Below are 12,261 nucleotides of genomic sequence, written 5' to 3'. Positions count from 1 at the left end.
CCGCAGGGGGAGAGAGCCGCCTCCGCAAAGATCAAAGTCATCGCCGCAGCAGACTTCCTTCTGCTGCAGCGAAGATATGGCTCGCTGCAGCGTGCTCCTGCCGGCCAGCTGCAAGGAGAGATAGCCGTGTGAAGAACAAAGCCTCAGTTGGTGGGTGAAGACAGTGCCGGATTTAGACTTGGTGAGGCCCTAAGCTATATAAAGCTTGGAGGCCCTTTGTTAAAAAATATTACACCATATATATATTCAGTACACATAAAATTTTAAAAGCCCCCCAAAAAAATTCTGAAATTTTTTGAGGCCCCTGCGGATTGTGAGGCCCTAAGCTGTAGCTTGTTTAGCTTATGCCTAAATCCGGCACTGGGTGAAGTAATGGCTCAGAAAAGGAGGAAGTCACCGCCGCTGTCCCCCTGGGGCAAAATGAATAGGGGGGGAAACAAGAAGCAGAGGTGGTACAAACAGCCCCGCAATCCCCAAAAATAAAGCAAGACAAAAAAGAATAGGAACCGGGGGGGGGATTTAACAACTGCCCCAACCAGCTCAAAACTATCTCAAAAGAAAATTCAAAGGGGAAAAAGGAGGGGAAAACAACTGGAAGCAAAACCAAACAACCCCCCCAGTCAGAACACACGCTCTCACAGCAACAGAAGTTAAAGAGTAAACTGCAAGGAAAACAGAAAATGCAAGGTGAAGGAAGAAGGGGGGAGAACTGGACACAAAACCAAACGAACCCCCCTGTTGACACACTCGCACTCACAACTTTCACAAGTTAAACACCAAAACTTTCACAGTATGCGCTGAGATAACAGCCTCGAACAAAGGCAAGAATGAATAAGAAATGGATATGGAACAGGTTGACTAGAGGCCTATTCCCTGAAGTGAAGGTAATCATATTTGTATTTAATAGGTTGTGGGGGAGGCCCAACTATGCTTTTGCCCCGGGCCCCGCACATGCTAAGGGCGGGCCTGACCACAACAGTTGCGTTTTTAACTAGTTTTTTTCTATATTCTGAAATTAGAGTTTTAGAGATTATTATTATTATTCTGCTTTTCAATTAATGTATTTACTGGTGGGTGGGCAGGCTAGTAAGAATTTTGCTAGGCTAGTAACTGGTATATTCATTCTCTCTCTCTCTTTTTTAGTTTGAACCCCTTTTGCCTCAATCCAAATGTCAGGGCTTGTACATGGTAGAGAGTTTTTCCATGTGCAAGTTATTTGAATAATAATAATAATAAAAGTACACTCAGGAACAATTCCTTTAAAAATTCCCTGATGACTGGCCCGGTTCACTGGCCTCACACAAGGCGAGACTGGCTTTGCCCCAATCGTCCCTTCTTGAAACTTATTAATTGGACCTTGACCTTGACCTGCCACCCACCTTCCCTAAAAGGACTTGCATGCCTTATTATATGCTGCTTCCTACTACAGTTCGTCAAAAACATCTTCTGCATGCACCTAACTTCTAAGGGAGTGATATATGCTGCTTCGTTGCCTGTACACTGATCTGTAATCAAACATTTTCTAATAAAATGAGTGCATTGTCTCTTTATCCAATTCTTTTGTAAATGTGATGACTCTTTGGTCTTCTATCTATAGTACCTCTAACAGCATAGTACCTCTAGCCGCAACAGTACCTGCTGTTGGAGGTATCACCCGTTGTTGTTCGAAGTGGATGTTACATTCAAGTATAGCTAGTTCTTACTGCCTGGACCTGTTAGTTGTCAACGGAAATACCACCAGGAGACTGTAGCTCAAGGTTGAAAGTTATTAGTAACCATATTGTTGTTATTGCCGATGTTTTAAATTAAATGTCAGTCATGATCAGGTGGAGGGGATTTTTATTAAGAGTGCAGTACATAAAGAGAGGAGGTTTAAGTTTTCCCTCTTCCCCTCCCCAGCAAAAATTAACTTTAGGGGGGAAAACTCACATTGGCATCAACGCTAATTGCATTGTGATCTTGATAACATCTACCCCCTCATGCCTGGTACTAATTTAAAACACACACACACACACACCAGGATTGCTAATTACATATTTAACATCACCTGAAAGTAGGCCCTCACTCTAGAATCTAGCCAGTTTTCTCTGCCCAAATCTCAACAGTGTATTAAAACTTTTTTGCTACAAGTATTTCCAATGCATATTTTAAACCTACTTTCAAATAAAATATCTCGGTGGCTCATTCAGGGGACCAGTTGTTGTCCAATAACAGCTCCTGTGGTGTATAAGTGCTATTCTATAAAATTAGATGCTCATCTGCCCAGAAACATGGGTACTTTCTATTGAGAGTCAGTGCGGTGTAATGGTTAGACTGCTGGACTACGACCTGGGAGACTAGGATTCAAATCCCCACACAGCCATGAAGCTCACTGGGCGACCTTGGGCCAGTCATTGCCTCTCAGCCTCAGAGGAAGGCAATGGTAAAACCACCTCTGAATACCACTTACCATGAAAACCCTATTCATAGGGTCGCCATAGGTGGGGATCAACTTGAAGGCAGTCCATTTCCATTTTCAAACATGATTGCACAGAAATAAATCCCATTGAACTCAAAAAGTATGCAAACAATCAAACCCATCCTCCCTTCTCCTTCCTCCTATTCCCTCCCTCTTCCCTCTTTCCTCCCCCTTTCTTTGCCCCTCCCTCCCCATCCCCAACTCCTTCCAATCCCTCCCCTTCCTCCTCCCCATGGTCAGTTTTACCTATCTTAAGCATGATTGCATGGAAGTAAATACCATTGAACTCTATAAGCATGCAAATGATCAAACCTGCCCTCCCCTCCCCCTTCCTTTGCCCCCTCCAATACGGTCCTTCCCCCTCCCCCTCCTTCTCCCCCATGGTCAGTTTTTCCTATCCTAACCATGATTGCATAGGAGTAAATCCCATTGAACTCAATAAGCATGCAAATGATCAGACCTGCTTTTTCCTCTCCTTCCCCTCCTCTACCTTCCTCCTCCCCTCCCCTCTTCCTTCTTCCTCCTCCCCTGCCCACTCCAGCCCTCCCTCCCTCCCCCCCTGGTCAGTTTTACCTGTCCTAAGCATGACTGCAAGGGATTAAATCACACTGAATTCAATAAACATGCAAATGATCAAACCTGTCCTTCTCCCCTCCCTGTCCTGCCTGCTCCCATCCCAGTCCTCCCCTCTGTGTTTCCTCCCCTCATCCCCTGTGGTCAGTTTCCCCTATCCTAAGCATGATTGCAGGGGAGTAAATCCCACTGAACTCAATAAGCATGCAAATGATCAACCCATTCTCAGCAAACTTGGACAGGATCCCATTTCTTACCTCCCAGATTAAAAAGCAGGGAAATTCACTAATAGGCAAAAAACCTTGCGGTTTAAGAACGTACCTATAGCCCACAGATATTTCTATCAAACTTTAAAAAGCAGGGAAATTGGGCAGCTATAGTGAATGCATCAGGGGAGCAGGAGACCTGACCTCCTCTCTGAGATATTGGACTGCCCTACAAATTTGTCAGAATGCAAACACCATTTGGGTTGGTCTTTCACAGTCCAATCCGCTTGCTGTGTAGCTTGCAAGAATTTGGTAACATGGTTTTTGTCTCCACTGTTGCAAAATTATGTTCCTTCTGTAATTTACATAATTAAATACATAAGTTACAAAAGTTACATTGTTATTACATTATTCGGAAAGAGGAAATAAGGAAAGCTGGGAATAGTGGCTTGTTTCTCTAGGCTCATTGGGTTCAATAGTGTCCAGGTCAGTCTCTGAAGTTAGTCGGGCTTTCACTGACTCACCCTCCTTAAAAATGTTTAGTAAATAGTCCTTAAAGCGTTCTAGTCTGAGCAGAATATCTAATTGATGCTGAGGGGGGAGCGTAGCAAAGGAGCGAAAGACTGAAGCCTCATCTCCATTAGGGAAACCCTCAGACATACTTTGGGATGAAGAGTTAGCGTGGGAATCATCCTGAAGACTCCAATGACTTGGGGGAAAGGAGGAAATATCTAACTTTGAATGAGAAGCATTCGGAGAATTATCTAGGTGGATAGAATTATTATAGGACCTACTTTCCAGCCTCAGGCCTCCTTTAGGACGACTTTGACCGAGAGGAGAATGTAAAAGACTGGAAAAGGAAACTCTTCCCCAGTGCTATGTCTCTCTAACCCAAAGGTACTAGATCTAGTCTTTTTTAAAACAAGGTAAATCCATTCCAAAACTGGATCTCTCATAATCACTTAGTTTGATCCTGAGACCTTTTTCTGTTTACTTTCAACTTTCAAATATCTGAATTGTCTTCCCTAAGGACATCTGTAGAATTGTAACAATGAACAAACATTGACTTAACCTTTTCCTGTAACCATTGGCAATATTTCCAGTCTGTGTCTTCATTTGGATACGTGATGTAATTCAGTGGGTGAATGGCCTTCATTTTTGTTTGCTGGCATACTGTGCATTATTGCAATACCCCTAGTTTGATGCCCTCAATCACATTAGTTTATCTCATTAGAATTAGAACCACAATAGTGTTTTTAGGAAGAGTTTAGAATAAGCCTTTTCATGTCTCTGATAGCATTCTTCTTTCAGCTGTTATCTAAAATATCAGCTGAAATTTTATCTCTTTTTGTTCCTAGTTAACATTAGTGTTTCAGTGGGACACATAGTTGCCAGCATGTTCTGCAAACATCTTCCATGCCATATGCCCTTGTGATATCTTTATTTACAGATTTTTTTGAAGTTAGAAAAGTGATGGGATATGCACTAAAAAGTGCGGGTAAACGACTGACTGACAGGAAGAACCTCCATGCAAGCAAATCAGGATGAATGTTCAATGACAACCTCCACTTTGTGCAAACAAATCAAGAGCAACTCTCAATAAACAGCCCTGGAACTCACTGAAATTATAAACTTATGTCTGGTCTGGACCAATCCAGGCTGCACATGGGGCTCACATGATTGACTGATCCTCCATACCAAAAATCCGATGCACCTAGGAAACTAGAGCTGCTTCCAGACATGGGTTTATAGTCGGATTGTTGCTATTTATGCAGGCAGTTTTTTTGCAACACTCACACGACATCATAGGGATCACAGCTGTTCATGCATTCAAGTTTTTTACAGCATCTACACAAATGCCAACCCATATTCCCACCCCACTATCTGGATTTACTCTTTTTGTGCCAAATCCAATAAGTAAATAAAACCCTTCTTGCCAACAACCCGTATATAATATCTTAGTGTCCCTTCTGCCAATTAAGCCCCTGTTGGAAGCACCCCAGATATCAGAGAAGAGGATAGAGTGGCCACTTACACATCCCTCACCAAAAGAGGAAATGCATCACCAAAATAGAGGACAAAAAAGGACACCAATTTGCATATGCTAAATTATATGTCCAGAGGACAGTCCTGTATTTGAAGAAGTCCTCTGTTTGAAGGCTGTCTGGTCCAAGTCTAGTCCAAGTCCAAGATAAGAACCTTAAGAGCAGTGCCGGATTTAGGCATAAGCTAAACAAGCTACAGCTTAGGGCCTCACAATCCGCAGGGGCCTCAAAAATTTCAGAATTTTTTTGGGGGGCTTTTAAAATTTTATGTGTACTGTATAGATATATATGTATGGTGTAATTTTTTTAACAAAGGGCCTCCAAGCTTTATATAGCTTAGGGCCTCACCAAGTCTAAACCCAGCACTGCTTAAGAAGGAAGGGAATGAGTAATGAAGTTACTCATTAACTGCAGCCTGAGCAGACACACAGATCACCTGATCAGTCTTCCTCATTGTGGTGAGGTGTTTTGCATTGCTATTAAAATTATAGAGTGATATGCTGCCTTTGTGCTCACACAACAGATGTCTGCTTGTGTAACATAACTTATCCTTCCTCTTCTCTCCCTTGCAGCTCCCCTGCCCTCAAAATCTGCTCCAGAGAGTTGGGCTTGAATTTAGATGTACCAGATCTTTCTGTTCAATGTGTGCAATTGCCAAGTAAGCTGGAACATCTTATCGTTGAAACCAAGCAGCCCTGCAGCCCATCCATTTAGAAAGATGCATGTCTGCACAGCCTTAGCTGCGATCCTCTGCACAGCATACTTACCTGTAAGAGCAAGCCCCACTGAAAACAGTGGGACTTGCTGCAAAATAAAGATACACTGGAGTATACTGTTAGTCATGTGCAAACAATTAATGTCAGAAACACCTCTTCCAATGGAAGTAATTGAAATTGCATCAGGCTTCTCAGAGTTAGATGATCCTAATTGTATACTGACAGCCAGCCACTGAAATCCATTTTGTGCCAAAGCCAATGAACATCAGTAGAAAGAGAAAACACTCTGAGGAGTAGGGCACAAAGCAGGTGGTCTCAGCCGTTGCCGACCTTCAGTTTCCATTAAATTATCTGCCATCAAACTAGATGTTGTTATTTTAATTTCACATCACATTTTTCTGCTTAATTTACCTTTAGAGAGATTGTAACAATTGCAAAGATATTATTCTCTATTGACAAGCTACTTCTCAGGCACGCTGCTGTCCTTTCTTAGGAACGTGATTCAACTTTTAAAACATGTTGGGGTATTAGCTCTAGGGCTAGGCCTGTAATTAAGAATTTTATGCAGAGAGGACTTAAGAGTACACAGCGTAAGGAAGAATGGATGCAAACATACCAGAGCCTAAACTGAGGTTGCTAGATATGTTTAAAGTTCTTTAATTATAGTAAATATTAATATTTTTAAAAAAACTTTAAAAACATTTAAAATAAGTCATTAATGCCTAGTTAATTTGCACTCATTTGGTGTTAAGATTAGGATGACTTCCTAGGGCCAAACCAGATGCTAAAACATTAATCATGTGACTGGTCCTTGCATGCTTTACTAAATATCAGTTGTAGGGACCCTGATCTGACCAGGACTGCTGTGTGGAGGGAGGGAGCTTTAATCTCTTCCCCTCAGTCCTGATCAGGATTGTGGTTCCTCCAGCTGCTATTTGTCCAGGGAAGAAAGCTGCCATTGGCTTTTCTCTTGGGACAAATAGAAGTTGATGGGATGACGATCTGGATTTTCCATGTCATGAAGGAGGTAGATCACCATGTCTTGAAACCTGGAGAGACACTGCCAGTCAGTGTAGACAGTACTGAGCTAAATGGACGAACAGTCTGACTCAGTGTATGGCAGCTTCCTATGTGAACAGTTAATTTTTAAATTCTCCCACCCATTGAAATCAGTGTGTGTTGGGGGGGGGTTCTTGTGCCATGTCTGGCACTGATGTGCAGTTCCATCATTAGGAGTGAAATATATGGTATATGCTCTTCCTCATCCTGCCCTTGACTCAGTGCCATTTTAGCAATTCTGTCGGTGGATCTTCACCAGCAGAACGGCTGAACAGTGTATCTAGGGTGCTCTGCCAATGTAACTGTCATAATGGCATTGTGCTGGTGTTTCACCACTGTAGTGCAGCTTCCACTAGAGATGTTGGTTCTGATGAAAACAGAAACAGGAATGGAAATTACTGATGTTCGTTTATTCATCCAGGTCCAGAACAGACACAAATCCAGTGAGTACAGTTGGTAATAGCTGTTGTTGCTTTCAGTCTGCAAGCAATCTGTAATTGATTATGTCCCCCCACAATTTGCATTGTGTTTCCTTTGTTTTGAATTAAATAGGGTGGAATAATGTCAAATCAAATTTATTATGCGGTCAAAGACCCGAGTACATACATAAAAGCAAAGTCTAAAACGAGCAGGAATTAAGAAAATTGACAATTAGCCCTCTAATCCCTTCCTCCCCTATTATTTCAGTCGGTTCTGGAGTTTCCTTTTCCAGTCTTTTACATTCTCCTCTCGGTCAAAGTCGTCCTAAAGGAGGCCTGAGGCTGGAAAGTAGGTCCTATAATAATTCTATCCACCTAGATAATTCTCCGAATGCTTCTCATTCAAAGTTAGATATTTCCTCCTTTCCCCCAAGTCATTGGAGTCTTCAGGATGATTCCCACGCTAACTCTTCATCCCAAAGTATGTCTGAGGGTTTCCCTAATGGAGATGAGGCTTCAGTCTTTCGCTCCTTTGCTACGCTCCCCCCTCAGCATCAATTAGATATTCTGCTCAGACTAGAACGCTTTAAGGACTATTTACTAAACATTTTTAAGGAGGGTGAGTCAGTGAAAGCCCGACTAACTTCAGAGACTGACCTGGACACTATTGAACCCAATGAGCCTAGAGAAACAAGCCACTATTCCCAGCTTTCCTTATTTCCTCTTTCCGAATAATGTAATAACAATGTAACTTTTGTAACTTATGTATTTAATTATGTAAATTACAGAAGGAACATAATTTTGCAACAGTGGAGACAAATAACACCATTTTTGGTGGAAGATGAACTGCAGTAGAACAGAAACAGCGCTGCATTGTGGCAAACACAAGGCAGAACTGAAAACAATGCTTTCTTATATCCCTAGCTTCCACCATATCCTGTTGCCCCTTATCCAGCACATCTCAATTACAGGATTATCCTGCTACTTGCAAATCAGTGTAGTATGTCCATTTATGGCAGGAGTGGAGAACCTGTGGCCCTCCAGCTGTTATTGGACTACAACTGCATTAAGCCCCAGCCAGCAAGGCCAATGGTCAGAGATGGTGGGAGTTATAGTCCAGCAACATCTGGAGGGCATAGCAGCTAAGAGATGGAGCCATAAACCAGGAAGTCTCTAATTCAAATTTTGCTTGTGCTATAAACTAAGCTGGGATAGCCAATGTGGTGCTCTCCAGATGTTGCTACAACTTCCATCAGCCCCAGTCAGCATGGTCAATGGTCAGGGACAATGGGAGTCCAACATCTGGAGCACACTACATTGGCTATCCCTATACAAAGCAGTTTTAAGCAAGCCAGTATTCTCTCAGACTGAGCCTCTCATCTACTAGATGGGATAATACTGATCTACCTTCTTGTAATTACTAGTCATACATGTGAAGTGTTATGAGCATTTGGAGTGCTATATATTATTGTTAGATAGCTTGCTCATTAGTTTGATTTTTTCCCTCAGTAACAGCAGGATAAATATTTCATCAGTATTCTCCACAGAGGCTAGGAGTTTATGTCAATCATTGTGTTAGTGTTATCTTGTTTTTTGTTATTTAATCTTATTAACAATCAATTTCTCATCCCTTTAGGGCTACACAGGCATCTACCACATACATATTAAGAATATGAATGCATCTCTGTTGAAAATATGGAATAGATATAAACCAAGGTTCTATTCGAAAATACCATTATGTGTCTCAAGTCAAGAAGCGTTTTACAGAACAGAAATGGCTGGAAAAGAGAAATGGTTAACTTATCAAGAACTATTAGAAAATGTACATGGAGAATATATAATGAAAGAGAAAGAACAACTGATAAAGGAAGGATATAGTTCTCAATGGTTTGCCTATTTACAATTGTTAGAAAGATAAAATGGACAAGAAAATGTATGGGTTTGAAATAAGTAGATCTGATTTTGAAATAGGTTTGTGTACAAATGATGAAAATACAATTGCGAAAATGTATAAACTCTTGCTGAAAATGGATATGGAAGAAGAACAAGTAAAAGAGTGTATGGTAAAGTGGGCAAAAAATTTTGGTTATAACATACAAATGGATCAATGGGAAAACATGTGGAAAAAAGGCTTGAGATTTACATTATGCTATAATCTTAAAGAAAATTTCTATAAAATGATGTATCGTTGGTACATGACTCCAGAAAAGTTGTCAAAAATGTATAGTAATGTTTCTAATGTTTGTTGGAAATGTAAACAACAAGAAGGATCATGTTATCATATGTGGTGGCTGTGTAAAAAGGCAAAATCATTTTGGGCACAGATAGGTAGGATGATGCAAAAAATTCTAAAGATAAATATTCAGTCAAAACCAGAATTTTTTTTATTGGGTTTTATGGATAAACAAATAGAAAAGAAATATGGAAGAATAATATTATAGATGATTACAGCAGCAAGATTATTATATGCACAAAAGTGGAAAATGGAATCAACACCAACAACGGAAGAATGGCTATTGAAATTAATGGACTTAGTAGAGATGGATAAATTGACATGTTTACTTAGAGAAAAATCGACAGACACATTTCTTAAGGAATGGAAGCCTCTCTTAGACTTTTTGTTGAAAGATCAAAATAAAATGATGATATTGGGATTTGACGATTAACTAAGATAGCCTATGGAGAAAAGTGATCCTGTATGTATATATTAAGGGACAGGTTTGATATATATTATATACTTATAGCTGATCTGCGACAAATCAGAAGTCAACTTATTTTTTTGTATAGTTATGTTTTTGTTGTTTGTCTTTGTTTTGTTTGTCTTTTGAAAAATTTGAATAAAAATTATTAAAAAAAAAAGAATATGAATGCATCATTATTCAGGCTCTGTTACAGGAAAAGAATTAATTCATTTGGTTTGTTAAGAGCATTCAGTGTAAAATCTGGATATGTTGTTATATGTCAGCAGCTCCATGTTTCCTTAGAGAGAGTGGTGTATAAATGAAATAACAGGGGCATTCTCCTGTTGATCCTCCTTCATCTCTTAGCAGCTTTTGACAGCATCAGCTATGGTATTCCTCCTGAACTGGCTTTGTGAGTTGGGAGTCAGGTGCACAATGATATTGTGAGCTGCTCCTACTTGTTTCCAAAGAGTAGCACTGGGGGACTTCTGCTTGGCTCTGAAGCAGCTGCAGTTTCATCATTGGGCAAATTGCCACTTGGCCTTTCTCCTTGTCTATTTTCAGCTATGGCTGGTTTGCCAGCTGTGACTGTTCTAGACCATGATAGCCTTACCACAGAAATCCATGCACCGGCAACCTCCCAATTAGATTATTGTGTAATAATGCATGTACGTGGAGCAATCCTTGTAGATTGTTTAGAAACTGCACGTAGTGCAGAACACTGCCATCAGAATTCTGAGTGGCTCTGTGAGTCGGAGTCATATTAACACAGATTCTGAAGAAGCTGCACTGGTGGCTTAAACACTATTAATTCAAGGTATTAATGTTACCAATTCAAGGTATTAATGTTAACTTATAAAGCTGTAAAAAATTTGAGACCCAAATACTTGAAGCACCTCTCCCAATACCAGCCTGCCCTGCACTAAGATCTATGGGGGGGGGGCTTCTTGTTGTCCTGGCATTACAGGATTCTCACTGTGCAGTGACAAAAGGCAGGACCTTCTGTGTGGTGGCATCCTGTTTATGGAATTTCCTTCCTCTTAATGGATGGATGGTGCCTTTATTGTAAGTTTTTCAATCTTATATTGTTATTCAACTTACTGTATAAACATGTATTATTTAAAAAAAAATTAAGGGACAGTTAAAGGCAAATTTATTCACTCAGGCTTTTGAAGGGGGTTGACCTGGGGCCGTCAGCTGAAACTGGGTCAGTTGTCTGCAGTAGTGCTGTATTTTGATACGATACATTTTAAATGGTTTTTCTATACATACAATATTTTTGTACACTGTCTGTCATGCCATCACACAGCATGATGGCAGCATTCCATGGGAACGCTCCATGGGAGCAGGGGGGCAGCAGGCTTGAAGCAAGCGAGGATGGCAGACCAGAGGTCAAGCGAGGTGGGCATGAAGCAAGCAAGCAAGGTGGGGGAGTGAGGCAGCCCAGGCAAGCCATGGAGGAATAGTCAGGACAGCCTGGGGTAGCTCTTTATCAACTGTCCTGCTCTGCTGTTGCTGCCCCCCCACCCCACTGACGGCCTCAGTGGCGGAAGGCAAGGTGGAGGGAAGCAGCAGGAGAGGACAGTTGCTGAGGTGCTGCCCCAGCCACTCCCCACTGCTCTGTGTTGCTTGCCTCAGCTAGCCACCTCCCTCCTCCTCACAGGAGGTCTAAAGGGGAGAAGAGAGGAAAGTTTGGCAACCCATTTGGGGGGAGGTGACCTGCTTGGGAGTCCGTGTGTGTGTGCGCACACACTTGTATGTGTGCGCATTTGCGAGTCCTGGAAGTGGGGGGAGCCCCCCTAGTATTTTAATGTTATTGTTACAATCTGTTATGGGATCATGAACCAATGATGGATGAGCTAGACATCAAAAGAATAAATACATAAATAATATTTATTATTTCAATCTCATTTTCAGTTTAAAACAAAGCTAAGCTTAAGTGTACATCAAAATACAACATTAAAATCATGGCCATATTTAAAAAAGTCAGATAATGAAACATTGTTTGTATTCAACAAAAAGGCACTTTCAAAATGTAGCCAAATAAATCATTTCTCTCTCTCTGGGACCCTTTGCTTTGGCAGGGTTGGTGGTGGTGTATGCT

The 12,261-nt window shown here is 41.2% G+C and overlaps 1 long non-coding RNA gene across 1 annotated transcript; it reads left to right on the top strand.

Annotated features, from left to right (window-relative positions):
- The first annotated feature begins 713 nt into the window (after positions 1-713).
- On the top strand, positions 714-10,261 carry LOC133368437 (uncharacterized). Its single transcript, XR_009758640.1, has 4 exons — positions 714-884; positions 5,855-5,940; positions 7,399-7,500; positions 9,113-10,261. It is a non-coding gene; the product is annotated as an uncharacterized LOC133368437 (long non-coding RNA).
- Positions 10,262-12,261: the final 2,000 nt, after the last annotated feature.

This window comes from Rhineura floridana, chromosome 1 (assembly GCF_030035675.1).
Source record: "Rhineura floridana isolate rRhiFlo1 chromosome 1, rRhiFlo1.hap2, whole genome shotgun sequence".
Lineage (NCBI taxonomy): Eukaryota > Metazoa > Chordata > Lepidosauria > Squamata > Rhineuridae > Rhineura > Rhineura floridana.
Note: the sequence above shows the minus strand (reverse complement) of the source record. Positions and strands in the feature narration are given on the sequence as shown.